Source organism: Ambystoma mexicanum, chromosome 2q, assembly GCF_040938575.1.
Source record: "Ambystoma mexicanum isolate Mex_15411 chromosome 2q, UKY_AmexF1_1, whole genome shotgun sequence".
NCBI classification, from domain to species: domain Eukaryota; kingdom Metazoa; phylum Chordata; class Amphibia; order Caudata; family Ambystomatidae; genus Ambystoma; species Ambystoma mexicanum.
The window spans coordinates 487,550,675-487,569,887 of NC_090924.1; positions in this window are offsets into that span (position 1 = coordinate 487,550,675).

A 19,213-nucleotide genomic window follows, 5' to 3' on the forward strand; every position below is an offset into this window, starting at 1 on the left:
CCAATGTGGATTCATGTCTCTCTCCCAGTGTCTAAATAGTAGATCTGTCTACGTTCAATTGGCAACAGCCATGTCCGGAGCTGCCTGCTGTCCATAAGCTGCCGCTCAGGATGTTGGGAGCCGTGATGGGGCAAGGGATAGAAGGCTCAAGCCTGTCGGATAGCAGAATTAGCAGGGTCTTAAAACCTGCTCACTCCTTCTGGAGGGGCCATGGGGCAAAATGAGCCTGATCCCACATACAGGGGGTTGTTACCCCTGTATCTCTCCTGAATGAAAGAATGAGCTCTCTCAGACACAAGTTATCACCCCTGCACACACATTGAATGAATATAGTATGGATCTATAGATCGAGAAAACTGGAGTGACAATTCAGAGTGTTTTAACAGAAATATAATTGTCTTCCCAGATGGGAGACTGACTCCATTAATGTACATGGGGTCACTGAGATGACCAAGAGTGAAACTGTACGTTCAGTTGTGAGATTACCAGCAACAGTTGATACTATGATCCAAGGAGTGAGGTGCCAACTCAATATATCACACTGTTTATAGGTGTGAGACCCATCCTGAATGCTTGCCCAAAGAGCCTTGGCCAGAGTTTCACACTGAAGAAGTGAGCATGTTATCCGGGGTCTGCAGCCCACACACACATAGGGGATTCCCATGCACCCACTTGCGAGATTTGCACCAAATTAGTGAGATTGTGCTCCAAGGTAGGAGGCACACGCACAGTCTTTGCTCTGACGTTTGACACACTTACAGGATGGGACGGCATTTCGTTCTCCCATCCTGGTTGTGTTGCTCTGCCTTTTGAGGGCTACTACAACCTGGATGATTATAGAGGGGTGGAGTAGGGGCAGTGATGGCCTACTGGAATGCAACTCGAAGTCTTAAATCTCCTTCTTACTTAATAAAATAATAATAATTTGGCATTTATATAGCGCTACGAACCCTCAGGTATCTGAGCGCTGCTTATTATTACCCACGGTGTGTGGTGGTCATTTATCGACCTCGGAAGGATGAAAGGCTGAGTTTGGCCCTGCCGGGATTCGAACCTGCGTTAGCAGGCTCTGACGTCACTTGACCAGCTTCACTTTAGTATATGCAGTACATGCTAGTCAATGTTTCCACTGTTCTGCGCTGACACTTCCTCTATTTGCCCCCCCCTTGGGAAATTCATAAGTCAGCTCCCCTGGTTGGAATGAATAAACTGTCAACCTGCACTTGCCTTCTGTGTGGCCAAGGCCCCAGATTTTTGCAAGTAGAACAATTACAGCAGATTTATGATTGTAAAGGAAAATATCTCAGTTTTGACAGAGCTACTTTTGGGAGTTCTCGTGGTTAAGTAGAATGTTTGAAGTGTGACAGTTTTGAGGAGTTGGCAGGTGAATGGTTGGTGTCGTGAATGACGAATGCAGGTGATGAAAAATTGTTGAGTTGGGCAGAACACAGCACCAGAATGCCGCACCCAGGGTCACATTTCCAACAGTAGTTCGCATGCTTGGCCTTTGAGTTTATGCTTTCACGAGTATACGCATTATTATTATAATTGATTATTTGTAACATGCTTCATACACAGATGTTTCTAAGTGCGGACCCAGGGATCGAACCTGTGTTGCTCTGCATGTTTTGCTTTCAAGAAGAGTGTGTTGCCCCTGAGCTATCTTCCCGAGACTACCTGGGACTGCCACCTCTCACCATGCACTGCGCTGTTGTTCAAATGTCCAGAACTGGATAAAAGTGTCGCCAAAGACATAGGGCTAGTGTTCAGCTATGTTGTTTTTCGATTTCTTTAACATACCTTAAGAATGGGTGTCAGGTATGGAGTGAATTGAAAGACCCTCTGTGCGCATGCTGCGTCCTCAGTAACACTCCTAAAAAAAAGCGAAAACAACCCTGAATGCAGCAAGTTTAGTGACTGTCTGCACGTGCCAGCAGTGTGTGGGTTACCGGGCGGCTACTGTCTGAATGTGCTGCCATTGGGCGGGCATGTTTGCGTAAGCGTGGGAGCGCGCACGCAGCTCTGTACAAGGCGAGCGTGTTGCCTGCCAGCTGGGCCTTTTTATTTCTGAAGCCGTTTCATCTCCCTTATCAGAGCTCTTGACAGGCACCTGCTTACACAGGAGTTAAAGGCCGTGAGCTATTCATGCTGCCTGTCCTTGGGCGGCTGCAACAGAGACAACATTTCTTCATCTGCTGCCCGTGCCTGCCACTTAGTCAAAGGTACAGATACGAAGAACCCTTCGCTGCACCCCAAACAGAAAATCAACACAGAGCAGGGGGCACATTTCCCTTTCACCTTGCAGTGCAAACACGTCATGCTAAAATACAAAAGTTACCCCAAGCAGCTAGGGCAAAGCGTTAAAGCAGACCAAAGTCCCCCTACTTGTTGAGAGCATTCGTAACTGTGGAGGGCATTGATCGACTGCCAGTGAGTGTGGACTGATGAAACAAGCTGAGGCAGACCAAAGCAGCAGGGGTCCTTAGAGAACTCTGCTGTAAAGTAAGTGCCTATTAGGCCAGGAATTAATACAAGAATGAAAAGCTCAAAATGAATCCTGCATAGAATATTAATTATCTAACACATCTTTGTAGGCATTTCTTGGCCAGATTCTCTGCCAACAACTTCTTTGCGCCTCTTGTTTTTAAAAGAGTAAAATGACTTGAAATGAGACACGTGGCGTGTGACCACACGGTCAGGAGATCTGGCAGTCCCCATCGATCTTTGACATGCCACACCGCCAGAGGCATCGGATCAAACCTCGAGTCTGACTTTTGCTCTTGCCTGCAACAAACTTACACGAGGTGGTCAGTGTGTAGTGGAGACCGCGCAGCAGGTCTCCTCTGATCAGTATAGACTTTCATGCCTTCCTTCCGATCACCATCAGTCACAGCGCTTATTGATGCACCGGTGTCTCTGTGGTAGGTAGATGTGGTGGTCTCGTTCTCAGCATTCTCCCATGCATTAACTCCGCTGGACACTTACCAGTGGTCCCATGTGGCAAGTTCTTATAATGACGCTGCATGTTGCGCAGCGTTTGGTTGAGTGACATTGATCTTAGCTCACTCTGTTGTATCACTTCCTTGAGGCTGCCTTTGAATCTCTCGACCAGGCCATTGGCTTGGAGCCACAGAGGAGTTACCGTCCTATGATGAATCCCCATAGATTGCATGAAGCGGGCAAATTCCAGCCCACTGGATGGAGGTCCATTGTTTGGCTTGAGTACTTCCGGAATTCCCCATACAGAGAATATGTTGTCTAACTCCAGATTTGCTGTGCTTACCGCCTGCAGAAGAGACCATCTGAACAAAGGGGAACCCCAATATTTGTCCATGACTACCGACCAATACTTGCCATCCTTGAGAGGTCCAAAGAAGTCAACTGCCACATTACTCCAGACAGTACACGACAGCTGAGGCATTCGAATCAGCTCTGGTCTTTCTGGTCTCATGGTACTAGGACACAGGTGACACAACTGTTGTGTGCTCCACGAGTGTGTCAATCCCAGCAAGCCACATGGTATCTCCGATTTACTGGTTAGTTGCAACTACCCCTTGATGCCCTTCATGAGCCGGGTCAACAATGTGTTGCCGAAGTCCAGAGGGGATTACCAGGTGAGTACCTCTCAGGACAAGTCCTTCAGCAGAAATGTATTGTTCATCTTTCACTTGTTTGAAGGCGCAGGGGTCATTCCCTGATATCTTGCCCCCTTGAAGACATTCCGGGAACACTGATCCCCATCTCCTGGATGCAATCAGCTAATGCACTTTGAGTAGAGTGTCATCATGAAAAGGGTGTTCACCAATGAGAACTATCGTTATTGGACCATATGGTAGAGTCTGAATGAGGAAGTTGACATTTTCCTCAGCCATGGAGGAGCCAACCGCTTAATCAGGAAGGAGATACCTGGACATGAAATCAGACGAATTATACTCTTTGCCTGGCGTGTGAATAATACTGAAATCATATTCTTGCAAGAGAAGGCCCCACCACTCTATACTAGACGGCTTCTTGCACTGTGAATTACATTTTTTTTAACAACTTTATTTAAAAAGGCTACAGATCTATGACATATAATAATAATAATATCTAGTTTTATATAGCGCTACAAGCATCTAAGCGCTGAGATAACAGTTGATATTATTATCCCACAGCGTGGTCCTGCGTGGTACTCAATTTATCGACGGATATCAACAACAAAGTGTAGAAGACATATTACATTGTATCTTGTGACCTCATCCCTCCAGGTCCTCCCCCCCTGACCACCATGGCTTTCATTTCTTTCCTGAGAGGTTCCCCAATACCACCTCAGGGCTTAAGACTACAGTCAGCGTCTGCTCTGCAAGTTCGCAGAAATAGACCAGCATGTCGTGGCTTGTTAGTTTGTGCTGGATAGTCTTGGTCATATTCAAGAATCAGGGACAATATATCTGTAAATCGATGAAGGCTTCCCTCCTTGGCAGTGGTGACCCTTTCTGCTACTAGGACGTCCCAGGTAATGATTCACCATAAAGGTAACAGAGGTCCATTAGGGTTTTTCCAAGTGTGTTCAATAGTAATCTTAGCTGGCAGAAGGAGCTGAGTGATTAAGGTGGCTGTAGCTCTGGATTTTGAGTAGGTTTCTAGGATCGGGATTGCCAGTACGATTACCTCAGCCTCCACTGGGAGTCTGACCTGAGTGATGTCTTCAATCAAGTTGTGAACTTTTCCCCAGAAAGTTCGGATAAGGGGGCGCTGCCACCACATGTGAAAGAAAGCCCCTTGGGACCCACATTTCCACCAACAAGTCAGGTCTAGAGAGGCCTTAAAGCATTGCAGTGGCATCATTGAGTGGTACCGGTATAGTAGTTTAGGGGGCACACTTATTGTTCATCATGCATTTCGAGGAGGAATGGTTTCTTTCCCAGATGTCAACCCAGACTTGATCTTCTATTGTGTGGCCTATGTGGATCTCCCATTGAACCATATCGTGAGTTTGAGGGGTAAACATATCTTCCTGCAGAAGTTTATATAGTCTACAGATATTACCTTTGTGGGATCCCTCCTGGATAGTGAGTTCAATGGGGCAAAGATCCCGGGTGGCCCCTAGCTTTACCATGGGGTGCGCGATCCGCTGTCGAATGTGAGAGTAAGAATATCTATCAGCCTCTGTTAGTTGAAACTTTTCCTTACTATTTGCAAAAGTGAGGGGTGTAACATTCTGAAATAATTGTGCTAGGGTATGCAACCCCTCTTGTATCCATCTGTTAAAATGTGGGGGTTGATGACCTGGAGTAAAGTCCGGGTTAAAGTACATGGGATTGTCAGGGCCAATGTCCTTCAGAATGCCCTTTATTGTCCTTGTGTGGTTCCATATTTTCACTGTCATTTTCATTGAAACAAGCACTTTAGGCCATTGGTTTTGGGCCAAAGGGAAGAGATATGGGAACGCACCAAGAGCTATTAAAACTCTAGATTGTTCGATCTCTACCCATTTTGGGGGTTATCATGGATAAACCAAGCCAAATGGTGTGTTAATTGTGCTGCAAGGTAGTATTTGTATATGTCCAGGACTCCAAACCCTCCCAGTCGGGTGCCACCCTTCATTACCTTCCTGGGTATCCTTGATTTCTTTCTCTGCCAAATACATCTGCAGTAGGCGAAGGAGGGGGCACTGAGGAATCTCAAAAGGTAGTGACGAGCAAAAAGTACAGGAGTCTTGTGAGCAGGTTTGAACCCTTATGGTCCTTTAATTGAGGTAACACATCATACAATGGAGGGGATGCAGAATAACTCTTACACGAAATAACAAGACCGACTCAGGAAGTTGGCAAAATGTCTCTCCCGGCTGTTCTATTGTCAATTGTCTAAAACAGGGAGTTACAACGGACATCAACGTACGTCGCATAGTCTCAATACATTTCATAAAAAAGCATTCTTATATAACAAAAACTCATCGTACGTGACATCATACTATGTGGCAAACTAAGAAAACCTACGTGGGATTGCGGTTGGCTCAAAGGGAACATCTAAGTATTCTTTCTACTTAGGGACGGGTTGTGATTGGGTCTCTACAGTCAGGTGGACAATTTATGCCCACCCCTATTGCAAGTCATCTTGAACAATTATTAAGTACACAGAAAACTAATGGTTCTTAAACTATAAGACCCTTTGTTATGGTGCCCTCTACAATTGGTTGGAATGCTTGTTCCCTTCTGGAACATTCGATTCATTAGCAGCATGTAAGCTGGTACCCCAGGGGCTGGACTTGACCATGTCTCCCCACCCAATTAGCCCCATATCTTTTAACACCCGTGCCTTCTGCCATGCAATTTTCCTTTGAACTCAGCCTTATAGTAGATTCTCTTTTGTGGGAATATAAGGGAGCATAGGCACATCCTTATCGTAGCTCAGGTCTGCACATCCACTCCTATTTTCATCCTCAGCGCACGTGACAGGAGACCGTGAATGGGTCCTGTTATAGCATTTAGTTGTGTTGAATAAAGAAACTTGGCACTCATGGTGTTCCCTCTTTGCAACTTAACAAGGGATGCCTCGGCGTCTCATATTCACTGATCTTCAAGGACTGATAACCAGTTTTGGCTGCTTCAGCCTTTGACACCAGGCCAAACAGTCTTTCGTGGTCTATCTTCGAGCTTCAGCTTATTTCTCTGCAGCGACACATGCATAGCTATCAATCCTTCTTTCTCCATGGGTTTGAGCTTACTAAAATTGTGACATCGAATATCCAGATTCTATGTAATGGCGGCACTGCCTGCAGTCTATTCACTATGTATAGCCAGCCTTATGATCACTTAGTCTACTTGCGTTTCTGCATCTGTACAGTTAGTAAACGGCTTGCATTTTCTTCAGTGCTTCTTCACACGTGCAATCTTCAATCCACATGTGAAAGTCTTCGCGATTCTTTACTTCTTCATCAGATTCTATATGGTCTATGCATTCTCTTCTTCAGCCACTCTTCTCAGTGTGTCATGCTCATTTCTTGGGGTGTCATCAGCTTCTCTTTTGGTCATTTTCATATTTTTTGGGGATCTCTTCCAGGAGATTGTCAGTTCTCCAAGGATACATTAGATAGGGTTTTCTTAATGGATACCTTGTCTCGAAGACTCTTCTCGGAATAGTCACAGTCACTGGTGTTGTGCATGTCGCAACTTCTGGTTTGCAGTATGCAGGTAGCATGGGGGCGGGACTGTAGAGGCATTTGGCTGCTCCTCTACAGGTTGATTTTAGTGGCTGTGATCCGGCCTATTAATGATATCTCCTGGGTCAACCATCTATCCAGGTCTATCACTAGCCCCTTAAAGAGTCGCTGGAAGTTTTTTTTTATGCATCTTTTGGAAGTGCCAGGAATCTGTATCCCCAGATAATCTATGGCTTTCCTGCCCCATTTTATCGGACACAAGGACTGGAGAGTTTCCACTTCCTCCTCAGTCAGTTCCACCCCTAAGGCCAAGGATTTATGGTAATTGATGTCAAAGCCTGCAACTTGACTGAAGGAGCCCAACAAGGATTGTTGTATACACTGATTAATGTTATCTAGGGAAAGCATTTTGTCATCAGCATAAAGGGATACTTTATATTGAGTCTGGTTTATCAACACTCCTTCAATCATGGGCCTGTTCCGTATTCGTTGAGCTAGAGGCTCCATCACTAGATCAAAAATAAGACGGGAGAGAGGGCATCCTTGTCTCGTACCACATGTAAGGGGTATAGGGTTCATTTGCAGTTGATTCAATCGTAAAAAGTTTTTCGGGGCAGCATAATTGGACAGGATCATTTTTCAGAACAGAGGCCCAGAGTGAAATGCTTTGAGGTATGTTCCATAGAGGCCCACTCAACTCAGTCAAATGCCTTAGTGCCGTCTAGCGCAAACAGTGCTAACTTGCGGTGTTCTGAGGTCGTATTTCCACTATGTTTATGGCTCGGCAGATATTGTTCCTGCTGGATCTGCCCAGGATGAAGCCTGTTTGGTCTGGATCTATTATTTTAGGGATGACTGTTGCTAACCGGTTGGCTAGCACTTATGAGTAAACACTGGCATCTATGTTAAGCAGGGAGATCGGCCTACATGAGGCGCAATCTATAGGGTCTTTCCTGGTTTTAACAATAGTATCATTGAGGAAACCTGCATGGCGGGAGTCATGCATCCCATTTGATGGAATGGGTGAAAGAGCATAGAAAGGTGGGTCAGGAGTTGGGCTCGAAAGATTTTTATAAAATGTGGGCGTTAAACCATCAGTACCTGGGACCCTTGACTTTAGGAATTTAATTACCAAATCTATTTCTAGTTCCCGAGCTGAGCGCTTGCATTTACCTGGTAAGATCCCCACACAAGGCAACTCCATGTTGCTTTTGGTTGCTTATGCTTGGGTTTCTTCACGATGACTGTGTGCAGGCCCTCCCTAGCCCTAGCGAGGATCCTGTGCAGTCAGGATTCCCCTGGGGTTTCCTTGTCCTTGGACAATGCATGCACACCCCTCGTATTCCCGGGCTGCGCATTCCCAGGACACCCAAGTCAGGTCCCTCCTACGAATGGGCAAACTTAAACTAGTATGGGCCCCCTGGCTCCTCTTCCCAGACCCATGAAATTCTCTGTGCCTGCCCCCACCATTCACTTTATATTTCCAACCAGCTGGTCTGGACAGGGCTCTCTTCCCTCCGAGGCTGAAGCCTGCGTCATGGCGGGGACCGAATTCACCCCGTTTGGGCAACCCCTGTTCCCAAATTCTCATTATGCAGTTAAGTTACGAGAACCAGCATTGTTTCTTGTTTTCCCGCACCTCCCACAGAGGCTCCCGAGAAGCGACTTGCTAGATGGCGCTTCAAGCCACGGCTCCCTGCACCGTGTATTTCTAAATATAGTGATTAGTGCCTGGTGGTCCATTACTATATTGAAAGGCTTGCCAAGCAAGAACATGTGAAAGTGCTCACAAGCTCAAACCACTGCCAATCCTTCTTTTTCCAGGTGCGAGTAACATTTTTCAGCATCCATTAAGCTTTTGCTAGCATACGCAATCACTGATCTCAGAGATTCTCTCACTGCTTTATGCTGGGTCAGTGTCCCTCCCAATATAACAGGATCATCAACGGTCACCTACGTGCAGAGAGAGGGGTCAAAATAAGCCACATGTTTTGCCGACGCAATGTCCTGTTTGATTTTCAAAGTGGGAACCATTGAAATGTCGCCTTGCTTGGTGAGTTCACTCAGTTGCATGCTTGTGGTATCAAAATCCTTGCTGTATCTGCTGCCGTAACAGGCCATTCCCAGAAAGCAGACATCACTGAGGTCTTCGGGGGCTGAGATTTCTGAGATGGCCTTCACTTGCCCAGGATTGGGTCTCATTCCTTTTTGAGAGAAGATATTCCTGAAGAACTGTATATGTGATTTATGAAGCTTACATTTGCGACAAGGCATGATCATGTTGTTCTAGCATGGACCTGAAGGTCAGAATCAGAATGTCGTCACTATAGTTGAACGTTTCGTATGTGTTGTATTACCTTGCAAATGCTTTAGTGAAATATCTCAGCAGCCAAGGAAATGCCAAGACATAGGCGTTTGTACTGAAACAAACCTAGATGTGTGGAGAATGTGGTTATGTACCTTGACTGCACATCCAGCTCTGTCTAATGATATTGTGTGCTGAGGTCAAGCGCTTGAGAGAATCAGGCCCCATTTGGCAAGCTTTCATGCCATCCAGATGCATCACGGGATGTATTTCTCTTCCGATGTCCTTGTTCACCTGTCTCATGTCCACCGAGACACGTATGCAGTTCACTGTGCCTTTCTTTGGGACTGCTACTATATGCGAGGCCAGGGAGTGGGGCCAGATGCTGGTCCAATAATGTCACTTGCTAGCAAACAGTTTGTTTCTTTTTGCACTTGGTGCTGGAGATTAATGGTATTCGCCAAGGATGTTGTGCTACCATTGCAATTGTTTTTATCAATGTGGAGCACTACTGGATTGCCTTTCAGGAGTCCCAGCCCCTGGAAGAGAGAAAGAAAATTGGTGCACTACCGGGTGTGAGGGTTGCATGGCGAATATCCCAGCCACACTATTCATGGCTATGGCTGTTGCATGTCCTAGGAGATTGCTCCTGGGGACTTCGCCTTTATGAACATGAACTTCAGACTGTAGCTTTCTTTCCTTGTACTGTAGAGTTGTTTGCAACTTGCTATGATTTATCACATTACCCTTAGCAGCACATTGCAATACCTTCAGTTTGATGGCATTAATGGCAGCGTGTGGAGCATTTAGTTGAATTCAGACACACATAATGTTTGTTTGATTGTTTGTTAGTTTATTTTTTAGTGCTCACACTTTTATTGCTTTAGTGTTTTGTTTAGCATCGAGTCTGTGTCTATTCCAAATTTGGCCACATGATTACCCACCGGAAGGTTGAATTCACTCCCGTTCGGTTTTCACCAGGTTAGACATCATGTACGCGTAGTGTTCACATTCACAATTTCCAGATGATGGGAGTGATGGAGGCTGACACATTACCTGATGAACATGACTCACCAGCTCTCTTCTGGCTCTTACATCTCACCAGGCTGGTGTAGAAGTGAATGCACGTGCATCATGCCTTACCAGCATAGGAGTGCTCACATTGTGACTTACGGGTATTGAATTGCATATATTTTCTAGGTGATTTTGCCTCTTGCAGTTACTGCATCTTTAAAGCAATACATTTCATGCCCTTTTTGTGCAGGAAAGACAGGCCACATCTGTAGCATCTGCCTCTGGATGAGTATCTTCTCACAGGAGTATCATTTCCATGTTTGCCCTTCATCGAATTGTGGAATGTAATCAAAGACCCCAAACTGAATGTCCCTTTCACATGAAAAACAGGATTTTTAAACACTGACACATGAACGGCTTTGCATGTGTGTTTGTAAGTTAAAGCTGTTTGAATGTGAAAAATGCACCACTGCTAACATAAAAATGTCAGGGAAAAAACATGGTGCGTGTTGACAAAAAGTGAGGTATATTATGTTTTGCATACAAAATACCAGCAAACATTTGAAAAGAAAAGCCCACTTTTTCCATGAAAAGGATCCTTTGGCCCAAGGCAGACCCCTTTTGATTTCTGTGGGACAAATGTCACAAAGAACGCCCCCTCAGAATGCCTAGTTTACATCCCACGAGCTATTTTACATCTGCATTAAAATGCGGCCTGCTCGAAAGGTGTTGTCCCTGAAGGCCGGGCTGTCTCTGCAGGACAATGTCCTTTGGCTGAGGCATGACCAAAATGTAAGCTGGAGGTGTGAAAACAGGGGCTACAATTAACGGAGGCTGAAGTCCAACTTAAAAGTGCAGACTCCAAACAAAAATTGACTAATAAAAACTCTGGTTACAGGCTGGCCCGCAGTGGCAAATGGCATGGAGCAAGGGAAGTTCATATTTGCACATATGAAGATTCTCTTTGTTTAAAAGGATTATCATTTAGGCATTTTTCTCAGTAACCATACATAATATTTTCTGTATTTATGTGTAATTTTTAAAGTAATTTCCAGGCAATTTTGGTGATATAAAATTCATCGTCCACAACCTGGGGAACTGCAATGACCATTTAAAATGGGTTTCTGGCTGATCTGAAAATGTTACAAATTTGGGAGTCGTTGAACATGTGGAGGGTGAAATTAAGAATAGGGGAATACATTGCATGTTCCTAATGGTTATACTGTTTGTGAAAACAGCAGAACATTGCCACACAGCTGCGCAAAATTTTATTTTTTATATTTAATTCCCCATGATTAGCTGAATCTGAATATATATATATATATATATATATATATATATATATATATATATATATTATGGCAGTTGCGAGTAAATTTATGAAGTTATGCCACATAACTAGATTTTTGCCAACATTTGACATGAGAAGAAATGGGGATCGCAAATGAAGCTGCCACATGTCTGCTTCAGACTCTTAAACTAATCCATAGAGAGAGGCAGGAGCTGGGAGGAGAGATAAGGGTTACTGTCCAATTATAGTTGTGAGAACTCTTGCAGGGTACTACCCCAAAATTGTAGACTTGATAGTGTCATCGCAGCTGTGTAAGTGGGAATGCACTATGAGAGCTGCTGAAATTTACCATCAGGGAGAGCTGCTGAAATATACCATCTGACAGTGCATCTGTGTGGAACTGTCTCTTTCTAGGAAGGCCTAAAAGCTGACTGGGTCTTATGGTAGAGAGTGGGAGGCCATCTTTGCGAGTGGATTGGCCAGAACCCTCAAACACCTCAGAGATACTAGAGGTAATCTTTAAATGGACCACTTTAGAAGAGCCCTCTCGAAATAGTAATACTAACAATATAGTTTGTTCAAAGGGTCACTTGCTTCCCCACATCCATTCGTGTCTACCACATTTGTCTGTATCTATATCCATTAAATTACAACATACACCTACACATTTTTACAAAAAATATCAATTTATTTCTTATTTTATAAAACACAATCTAAGAAAAAATATGTAACATTTAACATATATTATAATTCAGCACAATTCTGAAAATCGCTTTATAATTTCTACAAAGTCATGCAGCACATCAAAAAAGTTTGTCTGGTACTCCAATTCATTGGTTAATATTTTGTGCATAGAATCAACTTTCATTAAAGATCTATTGTGTAACTCCATCTATAATCATGGTGTTTTACACAAGTCTCTACACCTTCTCACACTTTGTGCATCCGTCACTCGTTCACTTCTCTCATTCAACATTCACAATACACCCAGCATGTTTCTTTCCTTATATTTTTATACAGTTACATAGGAAATTCATCAGGGATGAGTACCACACCAATTTGTAATGTGCACACTATTCTTGTCTTTTCAACTTCATAGGGGGATGGTCAACTGTTCATCGGCCCTTTCTTCTTTCCTCTAGGCAAAAACACTGAGTGGGTATCTGTGGGAAGCAAGCATTAGAGAAAATGGTTTTATTATTAGACCACTCTCTGTTGTAATATTATTAATACAATATGCTATGTATCACATCATAGTGGAAGGGAACTATTGACTTAACAACTCCTTACTGCCAGCATACCTTAGACTCATTTCTCATGGGAAGAACCTTCTAGGTATAAATTTAACACCATATCAAGCACATATCTCAGAATATTAGCTACAATATTAGGGCTAATATACATTAGTCTACGTTAACATATCTTTGTCGTCCCACTACTTATCGGAGATAAAGGGATATGCAACCTATTGTTAGGAGTTATATATACTGATGGATTACCTTAGTTTAAGCGTACACACTCGTAAGTCGTTACTAGGTATTCATTTTCTTATGTCTGTATATCAGTCCACCGGTTTTGGATAGCGATGTCCCTTCATCTAATCATCCAAGTCTCATGGTCTAAACAGCTGCTGAATATGTATAAAGCTTAGTTAGTATGGATATTTAATTATCTTTTGTAACATATCATAACTGTAACAAGGCTCCTTACCCCGATGTTTATAGTTGGTAATCAGGCAAGCCTGAGCCTATTAGTTCTAAATATCTCAGTTTCTCTGTTGGTTAGATGGCCACAGCAGGTGGCAGGTCTGTTTTATGGCCTTTGGAACCACTTGATGAGGTTTCTTAGACGTGCTACAATGGTGAATAATATAAAGACAGATTACTGATCTTGCTCTAGTGGTCACTGCCCTAAAAAACACCTAGATCCGCTTTTACTGCTCTACAACTGAGAATAATATCAAGACACATTAATGATCTGGCTCGAGTGGCAACTGCCATCCAAAGAAAAACATGGAATAACTTTTCTTACTCTACAACTCAGTGTAATATAAGAAAACATTCACGGTCTGACTCAACTGGCAGCTACCAACAAGAACATGGAATCGCTTTTGCCATTTGTTGCACTGTTCTAACCTAACAACTAGTGCTGCTTCATTCACTTACCTGTGCGCTCCGTTGATGAAGAGTCCTTTTAACTCCTTGCTAGCATAATCGCTGCCTTCGAACAGACTCCCGTGTTGCGAATGCCGTCCACTCTATCCATGTGTCGACTTGCCTCTGCAGACCATTTGGATGGCCCTCTTTTAAAGGCGTCTTTCTGTTGCCTTCCGTGTCACATGATCGCGTAGTCACGTGATCCTTTAGTGTTGCAGGGTCCCTTATTGTAAAGTGATCCGGGTCCGGTTTACCATTAGTTACAACAAGAATGTTGCATAGTGGGCATACACGATCACTGCTGTGAACTACACTCACTGAAAGGACACTACACTATGACTCGTGAGTAGCTAAATTGTTGCGTATCGCATGTTATTTTCTTTCTAGCTTTTTTCATCCGTGGCGTGCCGTGCCATGTGTTGGGTGTTGCAGTGGACTGAGTGATGCAGGTGGACTGAGTGATGCAAATCACGTATACAACGACGTTATGCTACCCAAATTCATCTTGCAAGTATCACATGATTTATCTTTCTAGAGGGTCCTGGCATGCAGCTGGCTTCCCTGAACTTTACACAAAGGTTTTCAATGTAAGTAGACTTAAGCCCTTTGTATACCAAAAGGTGGAGGAATCTGCTGGCCTTAAATCCTTTCCCTTCATAGTGGGCAGGGTTGTGGGGACAGACGAGTGTAGATTCTTAGCCCATTTAAATAACAAATATTAATGTAATGAATTCCCTTTGGCAGAACAATATAGGGTGATTTTTGTTAAAATTCGAAATTAACAAAGCTCACTTCCCAGTGTGCGCTGAAAGAATTTAGCCTATAATTTAATTGGGTAATCTTGGGTAATGAGTAGTTTTTTCCTGTTGAACCCGTCTTCTTTAAGGAAGAGGGGTGCCTTTGTTCTTAAATCAGTCCGATCTATTTGTCCCACTTTCCCCAACACCGGCCTTTAAGTGGAGGGGGATCAGAAATCCAAAATTCCCAAATCAGTCCAATTTTTCTGTCTAACTTCCCCAACACAGACCAAAGTAGGGTGGGGGCTCAAAGCAAACCACTAAATCACCCTGCATTCATTTTAAACCAAAGGTGTGGGTGAAATCATAATTTTCACATGCATTTGCACAAATCTGGAAAAACAAACTGATAGCCTTTTATGCGTGCAGGAAAATCGAAATTGCACGGCACAACATTTGTAAATTGTGTTCACTGACCACTGCTAATTATTTCTTGAAGTGAAATTTGTAGAAAGTAAAGAATTGTGATTGGTGTTTTTTTCAACTCACTTGTGTGTTTAATTTATGTTGAGAGAAGTTTATTGTGTTGTGCCTCGGATAAAGTGGTGTTTGACATTTTGGTGCGAGTTTCGTAACATCTAATTCAAATAAATATAAATATATTTCCTGTGCCCCGGCCTGGTTCTTGGCTCATTGGTAGCCTAGGGAGAGGGAGAGGGATCCAAGGGGCATGATATGCATCTGAAATATGGCTGAATAAAACAATCCTTTAAACAGTTGGTTACCTTACACCTTGAGTGGGCAGGGAAGGAACTCCCTGTGTTGAGGGTTGCCTCTCAATAAACCATTACAGAATGTGAGATCTGATAAAGCTGCCCCCCCTATGGACTCCTTGACAATTTCTATCTGAGTTGTTTGTGCCACGGCCTTGCTTCCATTCTGGTCATTATGAGGATGGTTGCCAGCTAGTAGAAGGGGCCCCCTTAGTCATTTCTTTCCAAAAGAAGACTACATGCATCTGCATGTGCTTAACATTTGTGAAAGTCACAGTGGGCCACCAATTTGAAAAGCCTGGTTGCAAATGTTTATGTTCATTCACCTGGTGACTGACAAGCCATATTAAAATTGTGCCTCCCATGATCAATGTTCCTTTGTGGGTCAAAGTATGCACTCAAAGCTTTTTCCAGTTCTGTGTAGGAATCAATCAGGTGAAGAGGAAGAGTGAGGATGAGATCTTGAACTTCGCACCCTACTAAATTGATCAGCAGTTACCTGGCAAATTTATCTGAAACATTCTCATTGTAGGTGGCCAGCTAGTTTTCAAAATGTCTCAACCTACGTTGCCAGTGTGCACCCACTGCTTGCTTGTCAGACGTGTCAAACGGTGTGGGTCGATGAAAAGTAGCTGCATTAGTCAGCTCAGCACAATCATTTTCACCATCAGATATTGGGAGGGTATTCTCTGAGGCTGCAATGCGAGGGACCCAGCCTCAGTGTGTCTAAACTTGGTGCTGTATCCATGGAAGCCAAGTAAAAAATGTGGGTATGGGCGTGAACTGCTCTCTTCTCTAACACTCAGTACTCCAGGTGTGCTCCGTTCACATCGTAATTGTTTGTTTGTCGGGTCCTCTTCTCATGTTTCTGTCTACAGAGTCCAGGATCCCACCCTCATTGCCACTTTGTAGTGTCTGTGGGTAAGTTGGACACTACAAGGGTGGCGGGAACACAATGCACCTAGCCGTCATTGGTGGGAACGTTCTTTATTGTGCTTTCTTGTGAACCGACTTGTGTATGGCGTCTGGTCCCTACGCATGTGCCGTGTTCTGTGTCCTATTCATTCCCCAATGATAAGGTATGTCTCGTCTGCCATGGCTGAGTGAGATTAACCCCAGGAGTGCCAGAAAAATCCAGGAGCGGGTACATTTCCAAGGACACCTTGGTAGAGACAGGCTCTGTGAATTAAGTAAGTGGAGAAATTATGGGGAAGACTCTTATAAGGGGTGTAGTCTAATTGCAGGGAGTGGCCTAAAGAATGCTTGGCATGGTCTAATGGGTGTAGGGGCTGTCTGCCCCAAACAATACATTATGAGACCCTAAAATGAATTTTGTTTCACACTGCATGGCCTCACATGGTCTTTTTTGCATTCAGTCTGTATTTTGCAAATAAAGCTCTCCTTGGCTAAGATTGTAAATACATTGCTGCCTGGAAATCTGTAAATTTCTCTATCTCTGCCTAATTTATACACAGTGTACTGAGTAAATCACAATGTTCTGTAAATAAATCACCTAGGAGAAGGAGTTAGAAATAGCACCAATGAGGACAGCATTTTGAGAACACAAGAAGGATCAACAATGTTTCACAGCTATGTCTGAGCTAATGATTCAAGGAAACAACTCTTTTGAGCAGTAAAATACACTGAGCTAGGTGTTCATTTAATTTGTTACAACACTCACCCTCATAGTAACATTTCTGTAACCACATACCATATGCAATTATTGGCAAAGTAATAGCATTCAGGGGGATGACTTGGGCTGTCCAGCTCATGCAGAGGGCAACTTCTCCCTTTTCCTAAATGTATTCCCTTTATAGCTTGTCAATCGTTTGCTTGGTCCCTGCAACTTTGAATTATTGTGAAATTGACAAATTGTGTTAGATGCTTATTAGTGGGCAATAGAGGGTGAATGAGCAGAACCCTAGTTTGGTGTAGTTTATGTGCCACTGCTAACCTCAAATTCCACATACACCTCTTAAAAACCTCTTAAACAGAAAACAAACACAACCCCTTCTCTGCACAGCAATCTGCATGCACTTTACTACACTGCAACAACAAAACAAACCATGCATAGTCCCGCACAACAGCACATGGGGATCTACCGAGCCATAAATCGCAACCCAAGCTCACCGAACAAGGTACATGTATGCAAAAATGAATCCCCTTATTAGTGAATGCATACATAAATAAAGAGTGTGTGTCTCAGTGAGAACACTGCAAGAGGACTGGGACAAACCAACCGTGTCAGGGACTCAGGAGTGTGGACATAGAGTAGCATTACGCTGGAAACGTCGGCACATTTTCTGTTCCTCTGAGCAAGAATCTGTGCCTGTAATGTTAAAAAGATGATGCGACTTAAGACGCCTGGGATCTGCCTTGAATCTACTTCAATTGGCTGGCGGAGGAGCTTTGGAAAGTTGCAGTTCTTTACCTTTGTACTTCGTAAAGTTTTATGCAGGCACCGACATGCGGCTAGTAGTTATGACCAGTGTTAATGAATAAACATTATTTAGAATGCACAAGCCACATCACATTTTATCAAAAACCTATGCCTTGGGTACTTCTCAAACAGTCTGTCACAAAAGGAATGAATTATCATTTGCAACTGTCAGGGACGTCATTTCACCAAAATGCCAGGGGTAGCGAAAGTGACATCACATGATCCCTGACCTTTCATGACATCACCGGGTGTGATGTCATGTGATCACACCCCAAAGTGACATCACGGGAAGCGATGAACCACAACCTTTCATGAAGTGACATCACATAGCATTGTTCCTAAGTAAACTACGAAAAGTATGGTTTCGATATCAGTAATGTGATATACATTTCATACGAGAATGGACTACGATATCTTTTGTTAATATCAGTGTGTATAGGCCCACATTACCAAATTGCTGTGAATGCAAGTAGACGTCCAAGACCAAATGATAATGATGTGTTATTATATAGCACCTACGCTTAAGTGCTTTATATAGAACAAATATACATACAATTTCACCCCAACCTGTGTTGGTTCTTATTTACCGCTCTCCGAAGGATGATAGGCTGAATTGGCCTTTCCGGGATTCGAACCTTCAACCTGCAGTTCACACACACATTGCAGCAGCGAGCACTCAAGCCACTGAGCTATCCTACTGGCTATAGTAAAATGAGCAATTACATGTCTGAATGTTCTCAAAGTCAGAAAGCAAATTACACTCTGTAGTGGATACCATTAAACTGGTAAACTGGTAAACTGGTAACTGAGATTTAACAGTTCATCTGCAGGTCTGGTGGAAAGTTGGCTGCATGTCAAACCTGTGTGGATCTAGTTTTCAGGCTTCAGAGGTTGGCAAAATAAGGAAAGCAGCACACTCACATGACATCCCATACTCTGGACAAACGTCACCTCATACATGCAAACAAATATCCTGAAAAGCATGCCAGTGTGGGGGAGAAATTGACACATGTCAAGAAAGCATTAATTGTGGCACAATGAAATCAATGGCCACTTGATGTACTGTGGTCAAATATTTCTACACTGCACACAAGCTTTAAGGCACAAGGATTTTGTCAAGTGACCGAGGACACTGAGATGAAAGGTCTTGTGATGATTGTAGAAAAAACAACGGATGAAAAATATGCTATAACTGCAACTTGCGAAAAAGAAAATACATAGTCTGAAATGGATACTTATTGTACTGTAAATGCTTTTTGGATTTGTTTGTCTGCATTTTGAATTTGAGGTGTTTAAGAACAGACTAAGGGTCTGATTCATGGAATTTGTGCGCCGAAAAACAGGGATTTGTGCGCC